We start from the raw sequence: 25,291 nt of genomic DNA on the forward strand, positions 1-25,291 counted from the left end.
CAGACTGCAGCAGTGAGAGGTTGAAGATGTCCTTGAACAGTCCATCCAGTTGGTTAGCGCAGATTTTCAGTACCCTGCCAGGTACACCATCAGGGCCTGACGTCGTACAAGGGTTTACCCTCTTGAAGGATGTTCTGATATCAGCCTCAGAGACAGAGATCACAGGGTCACAAAATGTTGTGGGGATTCGCACAGGTCGAGTGTTATTTTCCCTTTCAAAGTGTGCATAAAAGGCATTAAGCTCATTGGGGAATGAAGGATCACAGCCATTTAAGCTGTTAGGTTTTGCCTTGTAGGAAGTAATGGCATGGAAACACTGCCACAGCTGTTGTGCATCCGATTGTGTCTCTAATTTCACACGGAATTGCCATTTTGCTCTCACGATGTCCTTCCGTATGTTGTACCTGGACTACTTGTAGGGTTCTGGATCACCAATTTTTAATGCCACAGATCTAGACCTCAACAGACTGCAAATCACCTGGTTCATCCAGGGCTTCTGACCTGGTAAAACTCAGTATGTTCTCGAAGTCACACACTCATCCACACACGTCTTGATGAAGTTGGTGATGTCTGTGACATATTCATTTGGATCTGATGATGAATCCTTGAATATGGTCCAGTTAACTGATTCAAAGCAGTCCTGTAAGCACTCCTTCGCCTCCCTTGACTATACCTTCACGGTCTTCGCCACTGGTGCTGCGGCCCTCAGTCTCTGCCTATGTGTTGGGAGTAGAAGTGCTGCCAGGTGATCGGACTTGCCAAAGTGTGGGTGCAGGATGACACGGTAAGCATTCTTGATGGTGGTGTAACAGTGATCGAGTGTGTTGGCCCCTCTGGTTCCACAGGTGACATGCTGGTGGTAGTTTGCCAGAGACATTTCAAGCTAGCCTGGTTGAAGTCCCCCAAGATAATCAGGGAGGCATCAGGGTACGCTGTCTCATGACTGTTGATCAAGGTGGTCAGCTCCTTCAGTGCCAGCTTGACACTTGCCAGGGGTGGAATGTACATCGCTACCAGGATGACGTCGGAGAAATCCCTCAGCAAATAAAATAGACAACACTTGACCGCCAGATGTTCCAGGTCAGGGGAGCACCATACGATGGTGGAAACGCTGCCTGAGCAAAATTGCACAAGTGGTGATAATTCCTATATCTTTGCAGAAGTTCATGTGCATTATCCAGTAAAAATGATCATGGACAAGCTTTAATGTTCAAACTATTTGGAACAATGATACTGAGAAGGTATGTATAATTGCACATGCATCTGTGGAATTTACTGCTGTTATTTCAAAGTCTCCGGGGATATATTGAAAGCTTTTATGATGTTTTCCAATCTGTTGAGACTTTTAAAGCTGTAGAATTATTGGTTGTCAGGAGGCTGCATATGGATTTAAGCCTTATAACTGCAGAAAATTGTTATTTTTTTAAAAGAAACTAGTTGATTAAAATATAAAGCACAATTTGTGGAACATCACACAGAATTGAGATAATACTAAAACAACAATTAGATCAAACTCATGATAATTCTTTGAAATTTTACTTTGCATAATGCCCATTAAAATTGTAAGAGTAGGGGAACTTTAGAGTTGCAGAGAGATGCAGTAAAAAAATGAGCCTTCCACCCCCCCCCCCCCAAAGTCCATACTGATTATCAACCACCCATCTGCACTCGTCTCACCCTAACCCATTTTATTCTGCCCACATTCCCATCAACTCCTCCCAGGTTCCACCACTCGTCTACACACTTGGCCAATTAACCTCCCAGCCTGTACATTTTTGGGAATATCTGCCTTATCAGGTCACGCCTTCAGGTCAATACATAGCAATAGGATTAGGCCATTTGGCTTCAAGCTTAGATCAACCATAGGAGCCCCAGAAAAAATGTCACACACTATTTCTCAGAGTCTTATAGCCAAGATTTAAGAGCACAGCAGGAGAATTGCCACATGAAGTCATAGAGCATATAAACAGGTCATTTGGCCCACCACATCCACACTGACCAATGGGCACCCATCCACATTAATTCCATTGCCGAGGCAATTCAAGTGCTCATCTAAACATTTTTTAAATGCTGTCAGTGATTTTACTTCCACTACTGTCTCCGGCAGTGTGTTCAAGGTACTTACCACTCTCAGGGTGAGAAAGGTCCCCCTCAGATCCCTTCTAAATCTCTTGCCCCTCACTCAAAATCTACGTCCTTTAGTTTTATCTATCCCTGATATGGGGAATGGTTTCCAGCAGTCTACGCTATCTATACTCCTCATAATTTTATGCACCTCAATCTTAATCTCAACCCCTCTTAATCTCCTCTGTTCCAGGGAAAACAGATCCAGCTTCTCCAATAACTGAAACACTCCATCCCAGGCAACGTCCTGATGAATTTCCTCTGCAACCTCACCCGTGCTATTGCATCTTTCCTACAGTGTGGTGACCAGAACTGCACACAGTCCTCCAGCTGAGGTCTGTCCAAGGTTTTATAACTTCCCTGCTCTTGTATTCAATGAACTGACTAATAAAGGCCAGTATCCCATATGCCTTCTTAACTGTGCTATCTACCTGTGCTGCCACCTTCAGAGATCTTGGGACTTGCACACCAAGGTCCTTCTGTTCCTCAGTACTTCCGAGGACTCTACCATTCATGGTGTATGTCAGAACCTCATTAGTACTCCTAAAATGCATCAACTCACATTCATTAGGATTAAATTCCATCTGCCATTTCTCAGCCCATTTCACCAACTCATCAATATCATCCTGTAGCCTAAACAATCCTCTACACTGTCAACAACTCCACCAATCTTTCTGTAATCTGTGAACTTACTGATCATGCCCCCTACATCCACATCCAAATCATTGATACATATTGCAGACAGCAAGGGTCCCAGTGCCGATCCCTGTAGAACATCACTAGACACAGGCATCCAATCACAAGAACAACCCTCTACAATCACTCACTCTCTCCTATTACCAAAACAATTTTAGATCCAATTTGCCAACTTGCCCTGGATCCCATGGGCCCTCACCTTTCAGACCAGTCTCCCATGTGGGGCCTTGTCAGAAGGCCTTACTGAAATCCATGTAAACCACACTTTGTGCATTTCCCTCATCAATACACTTTGTTCCATGTTCAATTAAGTCAGATCAGTTTTTCAAGATCTGCCCTTGACAAAGCCATGCTGAGTATCTCTGAGCTGTCCCTGTCTCTCCAAGTGATAATTAATCCTGTCCCTCAGAACTTTTCCAGTAACTTCCCTACCACTGATGTTAGGCTCACAGGTCGTTAGTTAGCAGGCTTTTCCTTGCTGCCTTCTTGAAAAGGAGAACCACATTTGCTGTCCTCCAATCACCTGGTACCTCACTTGTGGCCAAAGAAGATTTAAATTTCTCAGCCAGAACCCTTGCAATCTCTTCCTTTGCCTCCTATAGCAGCCTGGGATAAATCTCATTCAGTTCTGGGAATTTATCCACCTTAAGCCTGTTAAGTACCTTTATTTATGGAGACGGGTACTAGACTTTCACCTTACCCCTCGCTGAGTTCTCCAACTACGAAGTCCAGTTCCTTTGTGAATACTGATGAAAAGTTTTCATTTAGGACCTCACCTGTAATTCTGGATCCATGCATAGATTGTCCCTGTTATGTCTAATAGGCCCTACTCTTTCCCTGGTTATTCTTTTATCCTTAATATACTTATAGAATACCTTTTGGATTTGGAGACACAAGAGACTACAGAAGATGGAACCTGGAGCAACAAATAATCTGCTGGAAAAACTCAGTGGGTCGAACAGCATCTGTGGGGGAAAGGAATTGTCGATGTCTTAAGTCAAAACCCTGCATCAGGACTGAGAGTGGAGAGGGGAGATGGCCAGTACAAAGAGGAGAAGGGGAGGGGTGAGTCAGGAGTCTGAGTGATTGGTGGACTGAGGAGCGGTGTAAGATGACAGGCAGGTAGTGCCAGGTAGGGGAGGAGAGTGGGGGTGGAGTTGGAAGACAGAGGCAGGTGAATGATAGATGGGGGCAGACGGAGAGAGAGAGGGGAAAAAAAACAGATGGAGCAAGGTGAGGGAAGGGAGTGTGAAGATAGGAGACAGCTGCTGGAGGGGGATAAGCAGGAACACAAAGGGCTACCGGTGCTGGACTCTGATAGTAAAGGAGATGAGAATGGGAACCATTAGGGGAGAGGTGAAGGGCAGGTAGAACCAGATGTGGGAAGGAGGAAGTGGGGGGGAACCTGTGTGTGGTGGGTGGATGGAACTGGAAAAGGAAAGGAGATGAAGATGGATGAAAAGGGGCTGGAGGGGTGTGTAGGAAATGGGACAAAAATGGGAGGACCGGAGGAGGATCAGAAGGAGGAGGGAGGGTGAGGAAAGCGAAAGGGGGTGGGGAAAAGGGGTTTACCTGAAACTGGAAAACTCAGTATTCATGCCATTGGTCATAGATTACCCAAGCAGAGTATAAGAAATTGTTCTTCCAGTTTGTGTTGAGCTTCATCCTGGCAGCAGAGAAGGCCATGGACAGACAGGTCAGTGTGGGAATAGGAAGGGGAGTTGAAATGGTCTGCAGCTGGGAGCTCAGGATGGCCATTGTGGTCTGAGTGTAGGTGTTCTGCAAAATGGTCGCCCAATCTGTGTTTGGTCTCGCTGATGTAAAGGAGACCACACTGGGAGCACTGTATGCAGTTGAGGGAAGTGCATGTGAACTTTGCCTCACCTGGAAGGACTGTTTAGGTCCCTGGATGGTGGTGAGGGGGAGGTGTAAGGACAAGTGTAAGTGTTACATCTACTGCAAGGGCAGGGGAAAGTGCCAGTGGTCAGGGAGGGGTGGGTGGGGAGGCACAAGTAGACCAGGAAGTCATGGAGGGAGTGGTCTCTGCTTAAGGCAGCATTGGGTGGGGAGAAGAGGATGTGGCTGATGGTGGGATCACATTGCAGCTGGCGGAAATGATGAAGGATGATGTGCTGGATGCAGAGGCTCAGAGGGTGAAAGGTGAGGACTAGGGGACCTCTACCTCTGTTCTGTCTGGGAGAAGCCGGGGTTAGGGCAGAAGTATAAGAAACAGAGGAGGTGCGAGATCGGGCACCATCAACCACAGCAGAAGGGAAGCCATACTTTCTGAAAAAGGACACTTCAGAGCAGATGCAGTGGAGACAGAGAAACTGGGAGAAAGGACTTGCATCTTTACAAGAGAGAGGGTGGGAAGAGTTGCAGTCTAAGTAGCTGTGGGAGTTGGTGGATTTATAGTAAATATCACTGGATAGTTAGCCTCCTGAGATGGAGACAGAGGTATCTAGCCTTTTGGATTTACTTTAATCCTGTCCAGAGTGATATTCCGTGATCCCTCTTTGTCTTCCCAATTTCCTTTTTAAGCCTATTCTTTTTATACTTGTGACAGACTTCCCCTCTCTCTTGTTCCCTAAATCTTCTGTAGGCTTCCTTTTACCTCTTTATCCCTTGGCCATCCAGGGTTCCCTGTACGTGTTGTCCTTGGCCTTCACACTTATAGGAACATGTTGGTCCTGAATGCTTACTATTTCTCCTTTAACTGCTTCCCATTGTGCAAATACAGACTTACTTGCAAGTAAATCCCCCCAGTCTACCTTTGCCAGATCTTGTCTTAGTTTAATCTTCCCCTTGTTTGAGACCTTTAAGCCTGGTCTTCCTCTAGCTTCATAGATAGAATAGTATAGCACAAGAACAGGCCCTTTGGCCCACCATGAACACGATGCCAAATTAAACTAATCCCTTTTACCTGTATATGGTATTGGTATTGGTACTGGTATTGGCATTGGTATTGGTATTGGTTTATTATTGTCGCTTGTACTGAGGTACAGTGAAAAACTTGTCTTGCATACCGATCATACAGATCAATTCAATGCACAGTGCAGATACATTGAGTTAGTACAGAGTGCATTGAGGTAGTCCAGGTACAAACAATAACAGAGTAAAGAGTAAAAAGTGTCACAGCTAGAGGGAAGTGCATTGCAGGTAGACAATAAGGTGCAAGGTCACAACAAGGTAGATTGTGAGGTCAAGAGTCCATCTCATCGTATAAGGGAACTGTTCGATATGATCCATATCCCTTCATTTTCTGTATATTCATATGTCTGTCTAAAAGTCTCTTAAGCATCACTATCATATCCACTTCCACCACCTCCCCTGGCAGCTTGTTCCAGGCACCCACCACTTGGTGTGAAAAAAAAAACTTGCCTCATACATCTCTGTTAAATTTTCCCCCTCTCACCTTAAATGCATGTCCTCTGGTACTTGACATTTCCACCCTAGGGAAAAGACTCTGACTGTCTAACCTATCTAAGCCTCTCATAATTTTACAAACTTCTATCAGGTCTCCCTTCAGCCTCTGCCGCACCAGAGAAAACAACCCAAGTTTGTCCAACCTCTCCTTACAGCTAATGCACTCCAATCCAGGCAGCATCCTGGAGAACTCTCCTGCACCCTCTCCAAAGCCTCCATGTCTTTCCTCTAATGAGCTGACCAGAACTGCATGCAATAACCCACTTGAGTCGGCATGATCTCAGCAGGCTGATGGATCCAGCAATTCCCCTCCTGTACGCCCTGCGCCGAAGCCACCGGTGTCAGCAGGGGTAAGCTCCCTGTCAGGAGGGTGGTTCTTTCCTCTATGGACCCGCTGGTGCTTCAGGAGGTTGGAGGAGTGGATGAAACCCTTCCCACACTGGGAGTAGATGAAGGGTGGATGGTCTGGTGAACCAGCAGGCTGGAGGACTGGGTGAAGCCTTTGCTGCAGAAGAGCTGGTGAAGGGCTTCTCCCCGGTGTGGATGTGGTGGTGGAGCAGGCGGCTGGAGGACTGCGAGAAGCCCTCCCTACACAAGAGGCTTCTCATCGGTGTGGACCCACTGGTGTTGCAGAAAATTGCAGGACTGGGTGAAGCCCTTCCTACAGACAGGGCAGGGGAAGCTGAAGTGATTTTTCCATAACCATGTTAAAACACGTGGAGTTCTGGTCACTATCTCCAAAATACTCCCCCACTGACACTCTGTCCACCTGACTGGCTACAACACACAAGACAAGTTCCTTCCCTCATTGGTCTGTCTACATACTATGTCAAAAAGCTCTTCTGGAAACACCTAAAAAATTCCACTCCCTCTGAGCCTTTTACACTAACAATCCCAGTTAATATGTGGAAAATTGAAATCCCCTTGGACTATATCCCTATTTTTATCACATGTCTGTTCTAATTTGTCTATGTATCTATTCCTCTGTCTCCTGTTGACTGTTGAAAGATCTGTAATACACACCCAGCAATACCCGTTTGTTTCTAATCTCTACCCATAATGGTCTCATTTGAGGAGCGTTCTAGAAAATACTGAAGTAATGCATTCCTTGACTAACAGTGCAATGCCCTCTTCTCTTTTATTCCCACCTCTGTCTTTCCTGAAAATTCTATACCCCGGGATACTGAATTGCCAGCTCTGTCCGACTTTCAACCATACCTTAGTGATTGCAAAAATATTGTGGTCCCACATGTTAATTAAAGCTTCGAGTTCATCCACCTTACTAGTTAGAGTCCTTGCATTAAAATAGATGCAATTTAGCTTTGTATTCCCCTCATGTCCATTTACATCCCTGCTCTGCTGAATGGACTTATTAAGTATTTCTCCTCCAGGTGACTGTAGCTCTCCATCTGAACAACTACTCTGAGTCACTGGCAGTCACTTACCATCCAGTCCAGGTGAATCCGCTCCAGGTCTACAAAGTCTAGCAAGGAGAAGTTACTTACCATCCTATCCAGGGGAATCCACTCCAGGTCTTACAGGTCTGATTTAAACAATCACTTACCTGGTGGCTCCACTTCAGGACCGAAGAGTCGCCGCCGCGTATCTCGGAAACGTGGCAAGAGGGCTGGGCTGCAGACGAGGCTGAGACAATGTGGATACAAGACCCCCTTCCCCAGCATACTACTAGCTAATGTCCAGTCCATTGAGAACAATGTTGATGAACTAAGGGCAAGACTGACCTACCAAAGAGAACTGAGGGATTGCTGTGCACTGTGTCTCACTGAAATGTGGCTTACACCTGCCTCACCTGACTGTGCTATTCAACCTGAGGGCTTCTCAATTCATCGAATGGACCGTACAGCATCCTCAGGCAAAGTTAAAGGCTGAGGAGTCTGCCTCTTAATCAGTAACTTGTGGTGCTCGGACACGACGTCCTGACGAGCTCCTGCTCACCCAGCCTGGAATATCTAACGGTGAAGTGTCGACCATTCTATCTGCCAAGGGAGTTCACTTCAGCTATCCTGATGGCAGTCTACATCCCACCACAGACAGACATGAAGCCTGCACTCAATGAGCTATACTCTGTGGTCAACAACCTTGAGACAGAACACCCTGAGGCCCTCTTCATTACTGCAGGTAACTTCAATCTGGCCAACCTCAAGAGTGTGTTACCAAAATACTACCAACACATCTCCTGCTCCACCAGGGGCGCTATCACCCTTGACCACTGATGTCTTCCGAGCCACCCCTCGTCCTCACTTTGGGGAAATCAGACCATCAGGCTGTGCTCCTCCTCCCTGCATACAAACAGAAACTGAAACGGGAGGATCCCGTACAGAGAGTCGTGCAGTGCTGGTCTGAGGAGCAGATGAGCTCCTACATGACTGCTTTGAGACAGTGGACTGGTCCATGTTCAAAGATTCAGCTGCCAGCCTTGATGAGTATGTCACCACCATCACGGACTTTATCAGCAAGTGTGTGGAGGACTGTGTACCAAAGAAGACAATACGGGTGTTCCCAAACAGGAAACCATAGATGAACCCGGAGATCCACTCCCTACTGAAGGTGAGGACTGCTGCACCCAAATCTGGTGATCCTGATCTGTAAAAGAAAATGAGATATGACCTTCGGAAGGCTATCAAGGATGCCAAGAGGCAATACCGGCTCAAAATAGAGTCCCAGACCAGCCGTCAGTAATGGCAGGGCTTACATGCCATAACAGGCTACAAGTCGAAGACGGGCTGCATAGTTAACAATAGCGCATCCCTTCCTAGCCATAGAAACATAGAAAAACTACAGCAAAATACAAGCCCTTCGGCCCACAAAGCTGTGCCAAACATGTCCCTACTCTAGAAATTACTAGGCTTATTCATATCCCTCTATTTTATTCAGCTCCATGTACCTATCTAACAGTCTCTTGAAAGACCCTATCATATCCGCCTCCACCACCATTTCTGGCAGCCTATTCCACGCACTCACTACTCTCTGAGTAAAAAACTTACCCCTGACATCTCCTCTATATCTACTCCCCAGCATCTTAAATCTATGCCCTCTCATGGCCACCATTTCAGCCCTGGGGAAAGCCTTTGATGAGCTTAACACATTCTATGTGCATTTTGAACAGAAGTGAAATGGATTGTCACCACCCACTCTGACAGCCTCCAATGCAACTGAACCCGTGGTCACTGTTGAGGATGTAAGATCAGTCTTCCGGAGAGTGAACATGAGGAAAGCATCTGGCCCAGATGGTGCCCCTGGCCGTGTGCTCAGATTTTGTGCTGACCAGCTGGCAGAAGTATTTGCAGATATATTTAACCTCTTCCTGCTTCAATTTCAGGTTCCCACCTGTTTTAAGAAGACCACTATCATCCCGGTACCGAAGAAAAGCAAGGTAATATGCCTCAATGACTACCGACCAGTGGCTCTGACATCCACCATCAAGAAATGCTTTGAGAGGCTGGTCATCAACTCCAGCCTCCCAGACTATCTCAACCCATTGCAATTCGCTTATCGCCAAAACAGGTCTACAGCAGACACCATCTCCCTGGCCCTACACTCAGCTCTGGAGCATCCGGACAGTAAAGGCACCTACGTTAGACTATTGTTTATTGACTACAGCTCTGTCTTCAATACAATAATCCCAAGCAAACTTGTCATCAAACTCCGAGACCTAGGACTCAACACCTCCCTCTGTAACTGGATCCTTGACTTTCTAACCAACAGACCGCAATCAGTGAGGATAGGCAGCAATACCTCCGGCACAATTATTCTCAACACTGGTGCCCCACAAAGCTACATCCTCAGCCCTCTACTCTACTTCCTATACACTCATGACTGTGTGGTCAGATTCTGCTCCATCTACAAGTTTGCAACTCCGTCTACAACTCCATCTACAAGTTTTCAGATGATATCGCCGTTGTCAGCCGTGTCTCAAACAGTGATGAGTCGGAGTACAGGAAGGAGATAGAGAGCTTAGTGGAATGGTGTCATGACAACAACCTTTCCCTCAATGTCAGCAAAACAAAAGAGCTGGTCATTGACTTCAGGAAAGGGGGCGGTGTACATGCACCTGTCTACATCAAATGTGCTGAGGTCGAGAAGCTTGAGAGCTTCAAGTTCCTGGGAGTGAACATCACCAACAGCCTGTCCTGGTCAAATCACGTAGGAGCCATGGCCAAGAAAGCTCACCAGCACCTCTGCTTCCGCAGGAGGCTAAAGAAATTTGGTTTGTCCCCATTGACTCTCACCAACTTTTATAGATGCACCGTAGAAAGCATCCTATCTGGATGTATCACGGCCTGGTATGGCAACTGCTCTGCCCAAGACTGCAAGAAACTGCAGAGAGTTGTGGACACAGCCCAGTGTGTTACAGACACCAGCTCCCCTCCTTGGACTCTGTCTTTACCTTCGTTGACCCCTTGCACTCAGGACATTCTCTCTTCTCTCCTCTTCCATCGGGTGGAAGATACAGGAGCCTGAAGGCATGTACCACCAAACTTAAGGACAGCTTCTACCCCACTGTGATAAGACTATTGAACAGTTTCCTTATGCAATGAGATGGACTATGACTTCATGATCTACCTTGTTGTGACCTTGCACCTTATTGCACTGCACTTTCTCTGTAGCTGCGACACTTTAATCTGTACTGTTATTGTTTTTACCTGTACTACATCAATGCACTCTGTACTAACTCAATATAACAGCACTGTGTAATGAATTGACCTGTACAATCGGTTTGTAAGACAAGCTTTTCACTGTACCTCGGTACAAGTGACAATAATAAACCAATAGCAATACCAAAACCATCTATTCCGCACTTCCTTCCCTTTATTCCTTCTCCTTCAGCCTTTTGTCTCTTCTACCTATCACTTCTCAGCTTCCTAATCTCCCCCCTCTCCCACCCTCCTACCTTCCCCCCTCACCTAGACTCACCTATTACCTGAACTCACCTATCCCCTGCCATCTTGTGCTCCTCCCCCTCCCCTGACCTTCTTATTCTGGCTTCTGCCCTCTTCCTTTCCAGTCCTGATGAAGGGTCTTGACCTGAAACATCGACTGTTTATTTCTCTCCATAGATGTTGCTTGACCTGCTGCGTTCCTCCAACACCTCTGCCACAGTTATCCTCAACACTGGTGCCCTACAAGACTACATCCTCAGTCCTCTACTTTACTCCCTACTCACTCATGATTGCGTGGCTAGCTTTTGCTCCTTCTACAAGTTCACAGATGACACCTCTGTAGTGGACTGGATCTCAAAGAACAACAAGACAGAGTACGGGAAGGAGATAGAGAGCCAAGTGGTGTACTGTCATGACAACAACCTTTCCCTCAATATTACTAAAACAACAGAGCTGGTCATTGATCTCAGGAATGGGGGCAGAGCTCATGCCTCTGTATATATTAATGGTGCTGAAATGGAAATGTTTGAGAGCTGCAAGCTCCTAAGTGTAAACATCACCAGTACCCTGTCCTGGTTCAACCATGTGCACACTATGGCCAAGAAAGCTCACCAGAACCTCTGCTTCCTCAGAAGGCTAAGGAAATATGGCATGTCCCCATTGACCATCACCAATTTTTATCGATGCTCTATAGAAAGCATCCTATTCGGATGCATCCCAGCTTGGTATTGCAACTGTTCTGCCCAAGACTGCATGAAATTGTAGAGTTGTGGACACAGGTCAGTCCATCACATAAACCAGCCTCCCCTTCACGGACTCTGTCTACACTTCTCGCTGCTTTAGGAAAGCATCCAACATAATCAATGACCCCTCCCACCCTGGACATTCTCTCTTCTCCCCCTTCCAGTGGGCAGAAGATGCAAAGGTTTGAAAACACACACCACCAGGCTCAATGACAGCTTCTATCCTGCTGTTATAAGACTCCCGAATGGACCTCTTATACATTAAAGATGAACCCCTGATCTCACAATCTATCTCGTTGTGGCCCTTGCACCTTGTTGTCTACCTGCACTGCACTTTCTTTGTTACTGTAACGCCATATTCTGCATTTTGTTATTGCTTTTCCTTGTACTAGCTCATAGTGCTTGTGTTTTGAAATGATCTATATGCATACCATGCAAAACTAATTTTTTTTAGTGTATCTTGGTACATGTGGCAATAATAAACCAATACCAATACCATTGTAATGTTGTAAAGATTTCCAAAAATGAAAGACGCACAGTTCGCCCAGCTTGTCGATCCCCCATATTCCACTGGTGAACTTCTCATAGTTATTGTTGGCTTCTGCAATTCTCTTCTTTCAATAGGTTCAACCAGATTACCTAGGCTGACATTTCATTGTTGGACTAGGGGAGCGCTGCGCTGTCTCAGCTGACATTTGTCTAGGCTGTCTGCACTACCTGGGCTGACAGTCCCATTTGCCTGGGTATTCCTTTAAACCTTTCCTATCCATGTACCTGTCCAAATATCTTTTAGATGTAATTGTGTCTGCCTCTTCCATTTCCCCTGGCAGCTCGTTCTATATCCCCACCACCCTCTGTGTGGAAAAAAATTGCCCCTAAAGTCCCCTTTAAATCTTTTCCCTTTCACCTTAAACCTATGCCCTCCCTCTCCTATCCTGGGAAAAAATATTGTGACAATCCACCTTACCTATATACTTCACAATTTTATAAACCTCTTTAAGGCCACTCCTCAGCCTCCTTCACTCCAGGGAAAATAGTCCCAGCCTATCCAGTCTCTCCCTGTAACTCAAGTTCTCCAGTCCTGGCAACATCCGTGTGAAGCTTCTCTGCACCCTCTCTAGCTTAATCACATCCTCCCAATAATATGGCAACCATTACTACACATAATGCTCCAAGTGCAGTCTCACCAGTGTCTAGTACAGCTGTAACATGATGAACCAACTCTTGTCTGACCAATTAATGCAATCATGCCATACACCTTCTTCACCATCCTGTCTAACTGTGTCATCACTTTCAGGGAACTATGTATGTGTACCCCCAGGTCTCTCCCTTCTACAACACTCCTCAGGGTCCTGCCAATCATTGTGTAGGTCTGCCCTGGTTTGCCTTCCCAAAATGCATCACTTCACAGTTGTCTGAATTAAATTCCATCCACCATTACTTTGCTCACTTTCCCAGTTGATCTATACTCTGTTGTAACCTTCTTCACTGTCCACTACATCACCAATTTTGGTGTTATTTGCAAACTTACTAACCATACCATCTACATTCTCATCCAAATCATAAATGTGATTTAACCTTCTAGACCAGCCTACCACGTGGGACCTTGACAAAGACCTTGCTAAGGTCCATGTAGACAATGTCTACCAACCTACCCTCATCAGTCTTTTTGGTCACCTCTTCAAAAACCTCAATCATATTTGTCAGACCTGACTTCCCATGCACAAAACCATGCTGAATATCCTTGACCAGTCCTTGCCTTTCCAAATGCAGATAGATCCTGTCTCTCAGACACCCCTCCAGTGTCTTTCCCACCACTGATGTTAGGCTCATCAGCCTGAAGTTCCCTGGCTTGTCCTTGCAGCCTTTCTTAAATAAAGGCACAACATTAACCACACTCCAGTCTCCAGTACCTCACCCGTGGCTAACACAGATACAAAAATTCCTGCCAGCACCCCAGCAATTTCTTCCTTTGCTTCTCAGAAAACCCTTAGATACACATGGTCATGCCCCGGGGATCTATTCAGCTTCACGCGTTTTGAGGCAGCAAACACCTCCCCTTTTGTAATGTTGATATGTTTCAGGACATTACTGTTCATTTCTTTGATTTCCCTAGCTTCCATGAACTTTTCCATGATAAATACAGAGAAGGAGTATTCATTTAAGACCTTGCCCATCTCCCATGGCTCCACACATAGATTACACTGATGCTTAACAGGACATATTCTGTCCCTAGCTACCCTTTTGCTCTTAATATAGTGATGGAATCTTTTAGGATTCTCCTTTACCAATCTGCAAAGGATATCTCAAGTCTCCTATTTCCTGATTTCCTTCTTAAGTGTACTCCTGCATCTCTTATACTACTTAAGGGATTCTCTTGATCCCAGCTACCTATACCTGACATATGCCTTCTCTCTTCTGTCCAGTGCCTCAATATTCCTTGTCAGTCGAGGTTCTTGAATCCTACCAGCCTTGCCCTTCACTCTAACAGGAACATGTTGGCCCTGAACTCTCCCTATCTCACATATAAAAGCCTCCCATCTGCCAGACATCCCTTTACCTGCAAACAGTCCCAATCAACCTTTGCATTTCCTGTCCAATGCCTTCAAAATTAGTCTTGCCCCAATTTAAGACTTAACTTGTCTTTTTTCATTAACTATTTAAAAAAAATCTTTTTTCAGTAACTATTTTAAAACAAGTAGAATTATGGTCACTAGTCACAAAATGCTTCCCATTGACACGTCGGTCACTTGCCCAGCCTCGTTTCCCAATAGGAGGTCCAATGTTGCTCCCTTTCTAGTGGGACAATCTATTGACACAAACATTTCAAACTTCATGGTGGCAAAGGATATCAAGGCTATTTGGGCAGCACTGTGGCATAGCCTCACAGTGCCAGAGACCCAGGTTCAATTCTAATCTCAGCTATTGAGTACTATGGACTATGGCCATGGGGGTTTACTCTGGGTGCTCTGGTTTCCTCCCACATCCCAAAGACAAACTGTTTGTAGGTTAATTGGCTGCTGTAAATTGCCTCTAGTGTGTAAGTGAACAGTAGAATCTGGGAGGAGTTGATGAGAATATGGGGAAAATAAAAAATGGGATTAATGTAGGATTAGTGGAAAAGAGTAGTTGATGGTTAGTATGAACTTTGTGGGCTGAAGAGCCTACTTCTGTGCTTGTAAGTCTTCAAGGTGCTCCCCCACTGACACTTCAGCACTTGCCCTGTCTCATTTCCCAATAGGATGCTGAGAGTTGCCCCCTCTCTAGTAGGGCCATGTATTGTGGAGGGCTGAGGCTGTCACATGACAGTATGACCCGGCACCTGATCGAAAGCCACACCACTGTCAATCAAGGCCTGGCTCCACCCCCACCCATCCAGGCACACCTGATAATTGGCTTTGGTAAACACCTTTGTACCTGGGCCCGGGTCATTGGCCTGTTCGAACTACCTGGGCTGGGTCACCCCCAGCCCTCCAGCACTATAAAGAGTGATCCTTGTGTTGGTTCTCTCTCTTTGTTGCCCCAGAGGAATCATGCAACAACACTGGAGAGACCACCGATAAGCTGTGCACTTCAACAGGTCTAGAAGCATCTTAATTTAGGACTCCTGGAGGTGTGGGCCCATGCCTGATTCAAGGGGTGGTGGGTAGCGTAGTGCTTTTCCTTGATTGTTTGTACCCAGTTTGTTTTGTGTGTGTGTGTGTGTGTGTGTGTGTGTGTGTGTGTGTGTGTGTGTGTATTTTACCCCGTTGTGATTTCCCCACACGTGCTATCACCGGTGTGTGTGTGTGCATGTTTTGCCCTCATCACCTTTTCCTGCATTTGTCTTTGTAAATAAAATCCTTCTTTGCCAGACTGTGTTCAGAGTCCATTACTTTCGAGACCTCGAACTTGTCTCATAACAATTGGTGCAGCGAGCAGGGTCTCGAGGGTCTTGGCTGAGCACAGACGCGGGGAAGGATGCTCTGGAACAGGGGAAAGAAGGCCAGTGCAGGCACCGAAGACAGGATTCCCAGGTGGACTGATGAGAGTGAGGGATTTGGGAGCTTGGCCAGCATGCTGGCAGACCACGGTAAACCAGTGGACTGGGCTGAGCAGTTAGACCCCTGGGGTGAGAAACTGGGGCACCACATGGTTGCCCTCCTCCAGGTTGAGGTTCCCCAGGGCCAAAGGGAGTCAAAGAGGTGTCTTCTGGCTCCTGGCAATCTCCAGAGATGCCAGGTTGGGATTACTAGCCAGGTACAGAATACATGTCTCCAGAAGGATAGAGGATAGAGGTGCTCCAGCAGCGCTGCTGTACGCTGCAGGAGGCAGTCCAGGCTGCCCAGACCTGAGCCAACGACTTCGAGGCCTGAGGTACCGAGGTCCCTGCAGGCTGATTCAGCTGTGGCAGGCGCAAGCAGCCCGCCGGTCTGGCTGGCAGCCAGACCCATTCAAAATTCGAGCCCTGCTCCGGCACGGTGACAAACTGGACGCATGGCTGGGGGATGGGGATATATGGATGGATGCTGCTGAGGAGGCGGTACCCAAAGATCCTGGGTCCCATCACACCCGCACTCCACCCTATGCACCCGAAGCCCTGCATGCTCGACCCATAACGCAGTTCCAGGTCCGTCACGGCAAGGAGGGGAATGGGGATGAGGCCGCCGCAGGGGAGAGTGGACGGGGCCCCTCCGAGACCACAGAGACCTGGAACTTCTCCATCAAGGAGCTGACCCAGCTGGCGGATCGGTACTGCCAGCAGCTGGGCGATCACCTGGCCGTGTGGCTGCTCCAACTATGGGGAGCCTCTCTCACCAGGAAGCGAGCGTTCTGGGGAGCTTGACTGACCAACAGACTGTTAGCAATGCCCTGCGAGCGCCACCAGGAGGGGCTGGAAATGAACACTACCCTGTGGGATTGGGTAGTGACCGCAGTGAGGGTCCGGCACTCTACCCTCCTCGAATGGGATTTATACGAGCAACTGCAGTGGAGCACGGTCAGTGAGGGCACCAGGGTCATCAGGGAATGGGCATTGGTGACTGGCATCTATGAGAGAGCCGGGGATCACGAGTTGCTAGAAAGCACCAGAGTGACCAGCACGCTAACAGGGTACCTGGTAGCCACTGCGCGCCCCGAGTTGAGGCCAGTGGTCCTGCCCCTCGTGGGACCGGCTAGTGGGAAGACCATAAGGGACACAATCACTCTCCTGGAAGGGCTAGAGTACATACAGCGGGGGGCGCCCACGCAGGTCATTAGAGCGGAGATGAGGGCTGGAGACACAACACCTCATCTCATGCTCAAACAGTTATACCTCGAACTGTTGCGTGCAGGGATGGACCACGCCAGAATAGATGGGGTCCCAACCTCCGCTCTCTATGCATGGTGGAAAGAACTCTGTGGGGGGGGGGGGGGGAAGTCCGGTCGGGGGAAGATCCACAGCCACCCCTGGGGCCAAGCCCGACACAGAGGGCGCCCCCAACTGTCGGACCACGTGGGCTGCCCCCACCGATACTGATACTGCCTCCGCCCCTCCTCCACTTGAAACAGTCTCCCCTGCCCTCAGGGCTCAGATCCGGGACCTGTTGCGACAGGAAATGTCCCACCTCTGCCAGCAAGAACCCTCACCCCCCTCTAACCCCCTCTCATAGGATGAAGGCCAGGGTCCCCATTGCATTTGCTCCATCACCCTCCCACGTCTGGGGGACCTGAGGCCACACATACCTGTAGTGGTACAGTGGGGAAAGGGGAACATACAGAGGTGGATGGCACTTGTCAACATGGGTGCCCAACTCACCATCATCCTGGGTAACCCTGCCATATCGACAGGGGCACAGATGCAGATAGAGGGGTTGGGGTTTCCGCGAGGGAAGTCACGGTCCGCATGGCCATTGGGAACCAACCTCCTCAAGCTGTAACTGTTTTAATCCCAGACTCGCCTGAATGCATACTGGGGATTAATGTTATTTTTAATTTTATTTACAGCGTGGTAACAGGCCCTTCCGGCCCAACGAGTCCGCGCCGCCCATTTTAAACCCGAATTAACCTACCCCTACGTCTTTGCAATGTGGGAGGAAACCGGAGCACCCGGAGGAAACCCACGCAGACACAGGAGAACGTACAAACCCCTTACAGACAGCGACGGGAATCGAACCCCGATCGCTGGCGCTGTAACAGCATCGCGCTAACCGCTACGCTACCGTGCCGACAGTCCCTACACACCAACCGGGGCAAGTTCACTTTTGGTGTCGACCAGGCTACAGTGATAGTTGGGCCAGCCAAATGGGAACCAGTCATTGTCCCCCTGCCCCCCACCCCAAGGTTGTCTGCAGCCGAGAGTACAGGGTGTCGGGGCGGCACAAAGACATCACTGAGGCTGTCCAAGCCCTGCTGTGGGAGGGAGTCATCTGACCCGCAGCCTCCCCCTTCAATAGCCCCGTCTGGCCCGTCCGCAAAAAGAATATGACGGTGGACTACAGACATTTTAATAAGTCTGCCCTGCCCCCCCGCTGCCGCCGTACCCAACATTGTCACATAGTCACTCTGGTCGAGGATTACACAGGGCGCCCAGACAAACTGAGGTATGCAGTTGTGGATTTGGCCAATGCGTTCTTTTCCATCCCCCTCCATCACACCTCCCAGGATCAATTTGCATTCACCTGGGACGGGAGACAATACACCTTTCAACGTCTACTCCAAGGGTACATTCAAAGTCCAGCAATATGCCATGGTTTAATCTCCCGAGATCTGCAAGCCATTCAACTTCCCCCAGCAGTGTCAATCGCCCATTACATCGATGACATCCTCATACAAGGGCTGTCTGAGACCATTGTTTCAGAGGCTCTTGATATGCTAATCTCCTCCCTCAGAGAACGGGGCTGGGTCATTAATATGGAAAAAGTGCAAGGCCCCAGCAGAAATGTCCTGTTCCTCGGAATACAGCTGGACTCAGGCCAATGACAGATTCCTGAGGCTGTCAGAAATAAGACTTTAAATTTTGCCGTCCCCCCAACAAAACAGAAACCCACAACTTCATGGGCCTCCTAGGCTATTGGCGGCAGCATATATCCCACCTCACCATGCTCCTTAGACCACTCTATAGGGTGTCTCGGAAGAAGGCCACCTTTTTATGGGGACCTGAACATCAGCCTGCCTTTGAAACAGCAAACAGGCAGGTGTCCCCTTCGAGTTACAGGTCTCCACCAGCGAGTCGGTTGCCGAATGGAGAAGGTCCAAGGGCGCAGAGTCCCGTTCGGCTTTTGGACCAAATTTTTTCCTGAGGCTGCTGCTCGCTACAGTTCTTTCGATCACCAGCTGCTGGCCTGCTACCTGGCGCTCCTTGCCACCGAGCACCAAACCAGCACTGACCCTGTGGTCCTTCGTCCCCACCTGCCCATAATGCGTTGGGTCAAGTCCCCGGACTCCACCCACAAAGAGGGCTGGGCCCAGATGTCCTCGATAGTGAAGTGGAAGTAGTATATTGCTGACCGGGACGAACCTGGTCTGGAAGGGGTCAGCCGTCTCCACGAACAGGTTATGTCCTTTCCACAATCCCAGGACCCACCTCCAGGCATACCTGAGATCCAGACCTCCCTTGTGTCCTGGGGCCAACCCTTCAACTCCCTCGACCCCGAACAAAAATCGCACGCCTGTTTCACAGACAGCTCCAGCCGCTGGAAAGGGGGGAAGCAATATTGGAAAGTGGCGGCACTTCATCCCACCATGGGGAAAGCTTTGACCAAAGAGGGAGCAGGAGGATCTAGTCAACTTGCCGAAGTGGGGGCAGTAGCACTTACCCTACAGAACACCACCGGGCCGGTCCACATTTACACCAACTCTTGGGCAGTGGCCAACAGTATGGCAGTGTGGATGGCCCGGTGGCAAAAAATGGGCTGGGAAATTCATGGACGTCCTCTCTAGTGACAGGGACACTGGTGTCTTATCTGGGATCAGGCCTCTCACTGACAGATCTCAGTCCACCATGTGGATGTTCATACCCACAGAAACACACAAGAGGCTCTACATAATGTCGCTGTGGACCAGGCCGTCCAAATATGCTGTGCCAGTGCCTCCCCAGAGGAACCCGACCTCAGCGCGTTAGCTGCATGGGCACACCGCAAGACCAGTCACCTAGTGGCCGATGGCACACGGCGTTGGGCAGAGCAGTTCGGGGTCACCCTCACAGTGGATCAACGTAAGACCACTGTCACTAACTGCCCTATCTGCCAGCAAGTGAAGCCACGAGGCTGGCCAGCAGGGCCCCCAGGTCACATTTGCTGTGGCAGGGGAGCAGGTCGCGTGTGGCAGATAGACTATATAGGACCACTCCCACGCCAAAATAAAAAGCAGTATGCCCTGACGATGGTGGACACATTCTCCGGTGTCCTGGTGGCGGTGCCCTGTGAGAGGGCTGACCAGAACAGCACCATCAAGGGATTGCAGTACCTCTCCTCCATCTATGGAGTCCCATGGGAGGTACAATCTGATCAGGGCTCACACTTTGCTGGGGCTAAAGTCCAGAACTGGGCTGCTGAGGCAGGGATCTCATGGCTGTTCCATATACCCTACCACCCACAGGCGTCGGGCCTGATCGAGAGAATGAATGGCTTGCTTAAAGAGAAAGTACGCACGCTAACGCCCTCCCGCACACTGTAGGGGTGGTCGGGCGTGCTGCAGCAGGCCATCGACCAGCTAAATACACGGCCCGCTGGCCAAGGGGGATCCCCACTGTCCCACCATCTGCAACACTCCCCACCTCCCAACTCGCAAGACCCTGGACCCCCCGAAACTGAGGACTCAGGGAGAATGTGGGTCCGACAGCCACAGGGCCCCCCTCAGAAGGGAGAAGTCATTGTGCGTGGTCCTGGGGACACCCACTGGGTCGTGATTCCGGGTCACACTAACCTATCTTGTCTTCATACCCAACGCCTGACCCGCCGAGAATGAGTCTGTTCCTCAACACCCCCCCCCCACCCCCCACAGGACAATGGCACCACTCCATTCACTCCTTCTGCTCACACCTGATGATTGGCTTCAGTAAACACCTTTGTACCTGGGCCTGGGTCATTGGCCTGTTCGAACTACCTGGGCTGGGTCACCCCCAGCCCTCCAGCACTATAAAGAGTGCTCCATGTGTTGGTTCTCTCTCTTTGTTGCCCCGGAGGAATCGTGCAACAACGCTGGAGAGACCACCGGTAAGCTGTGCACTTCGACAAGTTTAGAAGCATCTTAAGTTAGGATTTCCAGGGGTGTGGATCCATGCCTCCACTGATTCAAGGGGTGGTGGGTAGTGTAGTGCTTTACTTTGATTGTTTGTTCGTTTTGTGTACGTGTGTGCGTGTGTGCGTGTGTGTGTGTGTTTGTGTGTGTGTGTGTGTGTGTGTGTATTTTACCCCTGTTGCGATTTCCCCACATGTGCTATCACCGGTGTGTGTGTGTGCGTGTGTTGCTCTCATCACCTTTTCCCGTGTTTGTCTTTGTAAATAAAATCCTTCTTTGCCAGACTGTGTTCAGAGTCCATTACTTTCGAGACCTCGAACTTGTCTCATAACAGGCTATCAACAGATTTCTTGAGAAAACTTTCCTGGACATACTTTACAAATTCTGCCCCATCTAATTCCTCAGCACTATGGCAGTCCCAGTCAATGTTAAGGAAGTTAAGATCCCCTATCATTACAACCTATTATTCCCACACCTGCCTGCCATCTCCCTACATATTTGCTCCTCTTATTCTCATTGACCATTGGGAATCTATAGCAGAATCCATCATATTGATCATTCACTTCTTAAATTCTACCCATATAGCCCAATTGGATGATTTCTGAGGAATATCCTCCCTAAGTGCTGCCATGATGTTCTCCCAAATCAATATTGCAACTCCCTCTCCTCTCCTACCTTCACCTCTATCATGCCTGTAGCATTTGTACCCTGGAACATTGAGCTGCCAGTCCTGCCCCTCCATCAGCCATGTTTCTGTAATGGCTATAATATCACAATCCCATCTACCTGTCCATGCACTGAGTTTATCAGCCTTCCCTGTCAGGCTTCTTGCATTAAAATAAATGCACTTAGTATTATCAGACCTTCCTCAATCCCACCTCTCCTGCCCACTGGACTTGCTCACTTTAACTTTTATTTGCTTCTACTTCATCACCTGGCACACTACTGCTTTGGATCCCACTCCACTGTCAAATTAGTTTAAATCCGCTGAAGTAGCATGAGCAAATTTCCTGGCCAGGATGTTGGTCTCTATCCAGTTCAGGTGCAACCCGTCTCTCTTGTACAAGCCAACTCTGTCTCAGAGTGATCCCATTGGTCCAAGATCCTGAATCCTTCCAACCTGCATCATCTCCTCAGCTACTCATCTGCATATCCTCCTATTCTTACCCTCATTGATATGTGGCACCAGGAGTCATCCAGAGACTACAACCTGCGAGGTCATGCTTTTTAACCTCTTTCCTAACACCCTATATTCACTCTGCAGGACCTCATCCCTTTTTCTCCCTATATCATTGGTACCGACAATGCACTATGGCCTCTGGCCGCTCACCTTCTCCTTTGAGAATGATCTGCAACTGCTCAGAGACATCCTTGACCCTGGTACCTGGGAGGCAACACACCATCCTTAAGTTTCAATCACGGCTATAGTATCCCCTGAACTATTGAATGTCCTGTCACCACAGCTCTTCTTGACTCCATCCTCCTCTGCTGAGCCTCAGATCCAGTTATTGTGCCACAGACCTGGCTGATGGAGCTGCTCTCCTCTGAAAGATCAATTCTCCCAACAGAATCAAAAGTGAGATACTTGTTTGTGAGGGGGAATGGCCACAGAGGAACCCTGCACTGTCTGCCTACTCCCTCTATCTTTCCTGGTGGTCACCCAACTACCTGCTGCCTGCACCTTGGGAGTGACCACCTCACTAAAGTTCCTGCTTATGACGCTGTCAGCATTCACGGATGCTCCTGAATGAGTCCAACTGCAGCTCCAGCCACATAATGCAGTCAGTCAGGAGCAGCAACTGGACACACTTGCCAAAGGCATAGTCACCAGGGACACTGGAAGTTTCCCTGATCTTCCACATCCTGCGGGAGGAGAAAACTGCTATCTCGAAACCTCTAACACTACAGAGGAAATTAAAAGATCTTACCTCATCTTACTTTACCACTGCTCAGTCTCCCCACTGAAGCCTCTTGACAGGAAGCCTCAGCACTTACACACCAAACACAGAACTACAGCCTCACAGCAGCCACCCTCACAATGGCTGCTCCAAAATGGCTGCTCGACTATAGCTCAGCTCTATTTAAATCTTCCCTCTGCAATCTGCTAGCTTGATGTGTCGGGAACAACAGCAGGACACTGACTGGGATAATGGGGTTATACTGCGATTGACATGAGGTGACGTGTGTTATGTTGTAGGGATCTGTGCTGGGAATGCAACTAAACAGCATTGTCATTAATTAGTTATAATTAGTGTCATGGTTATAATACAGGATGGGTGTAATTTTAAACTGTGTAGATAGAGGCATAAAACTAGAAATAGATAGTAATAAATAGTAATAAATAATAAATAAGACAATATGGTGGCAAATATTTTTCAACCTATTGAAGTGTGTGCTATCCAGTTGGATTTATGAACAGTTTTCTAAAACTAATTGGAATCTATAGGGGTTAAAGGAGATAGACTGCTCAATGGTGATAAATAGGTAAAGAAAATAATCAAGAAAACTTATGGAATGTTAGTCTTCATGTCAATAAGAGTGGAATATAAAATGTTACAGCTATTAAAAGCTGTGGTTGGACTACACTTGAAGTACTGTGAGCAGTTCTGAATATTGCATCTCAGGAAGTTTATGGAAGCCTTGACGCAGTTTTGATTTACTAGGATGATACTTCAGCTCCATACCAGGTCTTTCAACTTTTCAGGTGAGCATAAAAGATTCCATATAGTTATTTCAAAGAAAATTATTTCTTCTGTCTGATATCCTTGAGTCACATTGATTGACGAAAGCATTCAACATATAATTCTTAGGTAAATGCAGTTCCATCAATGTAGACAAAATACATTCAATAATTGTGGATTAAAGGCTCATTCTGTGCTAAATTTGAAACCAGGTCATATTAACCTAGATAGCAAGTTAACATACTGCACCTATGCACCAGATTTATCTGTGACCAATTCAATTCTGTTGATCAAATTATAAATTATGTTGTATCTTGGAAGAAGTTTTGGTTAACTGAGACAGCTGATGCAATTATAATGATACATTAGTAAGAAGCGGTTCACTGGTGCTTAATGCATTGTCCATGAGAAGCTTTATGAGAACAACACAGAATCAACACATAGTCCAGTCTATCATTAATTAAATGAGGTTATGTTCACGTAAGCAGTACTATAAAAATATGATTTCTAAAAATATGATTGTGAGTTTCACCTTACAGGAGTCGAGAATGGGAGATTTTAAAAACAGTAGGTCTCTGGGCTTGGTTGTGAGTTTCATTCTACATGATTTTAAAAAAATGCAAGTTTGCTAGTTGTTAGTTAACAGTTGATTCGCTAATTAGCTAATTAACAGCAATCAATAAAAAGAAGGTCGGGTCAAGAGGAGTTTTGGAGCGGCCATTGTGACATTGGGCCACTATAGGAGTGGGAGGCTTTGGCCTGAGTTGGGTGTTGGGAGTGAGAGTGGATCTTTAAAAAGGCTTTGGCTAGGAGGAACAGGTAAGGTTTTATTTTGCTGTTGATCCTTAGTGCTTGGTTCTGTGTAGTCAGGATGGCTGTGGAAATGCTCCTCCAGCAAAATGTGGGAAGTCAGGGAACCTCACCATCTACCCAATGAAGTGCACCCAGCTGCAGCTCCTGACAGACAGGGTCAAGGAACTGGAGCTGGAGTTGGATATACTCAGGATCATCTGGGAAGCTGAGGGCATCAGAGATGAGACTTTTACTGAGGTGGTCACACCCAAGGTACAGGCTTCAGATGGATGACTGATGACCAGGAAAAGTAAGGGCAGTAGGCAGACAGTGCAGTGTTCCCCTGTGACCCTTCCCCTCACTAACAGGTATACCTCTTTAGATACTGTTAAGGGGTATGTTCTTTCAGGGGCTGGCAGCAGCAGTCAGGTCTCTGGCACTGTGACCAGCTTTGAGGCTGAGAGGGAAAGGGTGCAGTCAGACACTTGATAGTGATAGGAGACTCAATAGTGAGGGGGAAATTTGCTAATGCTGCACAGGAGGGTTTAAACTAGACTGGCAGGGGCGATGGGATTCTGAGCAGCAGCAAGTCATTGGATAAAGCAGTAGCCAGTGAAAGCAAGTTTAGTAATCAGGATAGACAAGGGCTCAGTAAAGGCAGGGAATGGAATTCTCAGTTAATCTGCATTTAGTTCAGTGCATGAGGTTTAACAGGTAAAGTGGATGAACT

The sequence above is a fragment of the Pristis pectinata genome, chromosome 8 (assembly GCF_009764475.1).
Source record: "Pristis pectinata isolate sPriPec2 chromosome 8, sPriPec2.1.pri, whole genome shotgun sequence".
NCBI lineage: Eukaryota > Metazoa > Chordata > Chondrichthyes > Rhinopristiformes > Pristidae > Pristis > Pristis pectinata.